Source organism: Coptis chinensis, chromosome 4 (assembly GCF_015680905.1).
Source record: "Coptis chinensis isolate HL-2020 chromosome 4, ASM1568090v1, whole genome shotgun sequence".
NCBI lineage: Eukaryota > Viridiplantae > Streptophyta > Magnoliopsida > Ranunculales > Ranunculaceae > Coptis > Coptis chinensis.
In genome coordinates this window covers 90,926,768-90,928,964 of record NC_141459.1, presented here as the reverse complement: position 1 = coordinate 90,928,964, position 2,197 = coordinate 90,926,768, and the positions used below count along the sequence as shown (strand labels likewise).

The 2,197-nt window shown below is 39.2% G+C and overlaps 1 pseudogene; it reads left to right on the top strand.

Annotated features, from left to right (window-relative positions):
* Positions 1–598: 598 nt before the first annotated feature.
* LOC147505595 (uncharacterized) lies at positions 599–1,945 on the top strand (annotated as a pseudogene).
* The last annotated feature ends 252 nt before the right edge of the window (positions 1,946–2,197 follow it).

Below are 2,197 nucleotides of genomic sequence, written 5' to 3'. Positions count from 1 at the left end.
ATTGTCGAATATTCATGTGGGCAATATCCTTGTAAAAGGCATTGACCCTATCACTTGTTCCATGTGTTTACTTGATGTGTTACTTGCAGAATGCCTCAACCGATTCCAAAAGAATGGATGAATGAAATTGACAGACTTGGGAGTGTGTATAGGTAGGGGGTTTCTGATTTTATTCTATTTGCTAGTGGCAAAGACGAAAGGTCGACCACATGTCCTTGTCCATGTAACAAATGTCGAAATAGGAAAAGGTTTGTGTATGATATAGTTAGAAAACATTTGATTCACAATGGTATAGAATCAACATATCGTGTATGGGTTTTACATGGTGAGAACCCATATAAGGATCGAATGGTAAACCGAGTTGAAGAAGAAAATAGTGAGGAGGACTAGGGATAGGGAATTTTGTTGATGTTGCTTATGGCATGCATGAAGAATTAGTGGGTGATTTGAGTGGAGGCGATGGAAATCAAGCCGAAGATGTTGAACCACCTATTGTTCTAGAACCTGATTTGGGTAAAGGTACAATGAATATAAGAAAAAAGCAGAAGAAAAATTATACCCCTCATGTGAGGCTCCTGTCACAACCCTTTCAGCAACTATGGACCTCCATAACTTGAAGAAGCGGTATAATTGGTCGGGAAATAGTGTGACCGCGCTTTTGTCTATGTTGAAAACGTGGTTGCCAGATGGAAACACTTTGCCTTCTAAGTATCCTGCAATGAAGGCAATGTTGAAAGATCTGGGAATGAAAGCTGAGTGCATAGATGCATGTGAAAATAATTGTATGCTATATTATAAGACTGAAGCTGATTTGACGGTGTGTCCTCAATGTGAAACGCCTAGGTACAAAGTAAAGGAGGGGAAATCGGGGAAGAAAGAAACAAAAGAGGCGAGAAAAGTATTGAGACATTTCCCTTTGATTCCTAGACTCAAAAGGTTGTACACTATATCATGGATAGTACGTGAAATGACATGGCACAGTAAAGCGACACTTTCTTGGAATTATATGAGGCATCCAATCGACTCGCTTCAGTGAAAGACATGTAAAGATGATTGGCCAGATTTTGCTAAGGAAGGGCGTAATGTTTGGCTTGGAATTGCAACTGATGGATTCAATCCACGTGGTGTTCAATCCACTGGTTATTGTTGTTGGCCTGTTTTCGTGGTGCCTTATAATCTGCCATCGTCTTTGTGCATGAAATATGAGTTCCATATGATGTCGTTGTTAATACCTGGGCCGAAGGCATCGAGTCAAAACATCAATGTATTCCTTAGACCACTAGTTGATGAGTTACAACAGTTATGGAAAGAAGGGGTGGCGACTTATGATATGCACAAACAAGAGCATTTTACTTTGAGGGCTATGTTGATGTGGGGCATTCATGATTTACCAGCGTATGGCAATTTATCAGGCTGTGTAACACATGGTTACAAAGCCTGTCCTATTTGTGGTGATGAAACTCCATCTATGCATCTTCGGAACGCAAGGAAGATCGTCTATACAAATTACCGGATGTTTCTTAAATCTGATCACCCATTTAGGCAAGGCAAGTACTTAGGACTTAAGACAAAAGAGTTAAACCCTCCTCCACTAAGGTTAAAGGGAGAAGTAATTGAGAAAATGTTAAGTCGTGTCCATTATGTACCTGGGAAAGTATTAAAAGGTACCAAACGGAGTATAGATGATGTGGATGTGGTTGCTATTGGAGATGATGAAGATGATGAAGATTATGAAGTTACTGAAGCATGTTATAAGAGGTCTATTCTTTTTGAACTGGAATATTGGCCGAAGCATAAAATTCAACATGTTATTGACGTGATGCACGATGAGAAAAACGTGGCAGAACACATAATAAATGCAATTCTTGACAAGAAAGACAAAACAAAGGATACAGTTCAGGCACGAGAGGATTTGAAGAAAATGGGGATTCATAGTGGTCAATAGATGCTAACATACCTAATCACAGGGAGATTTGTTAAACCAAAGGCCCCATTTGTCTTGAATAAAGATGAGAAGCTTGAGTTCTGCACAATTTTGAAGAACTTGAAGCTTCCTACAGGTTTTTCATCGAATTTAAAAAATGTTGTCACTTTGAGTCCTCCGGGTTTGCTTACAATGAAATCACATGACTATCATGTGATTATATGTTACTTGCTTCCAGTTTTGCTTCAACACACTTTTCCAAAACACCGTGAT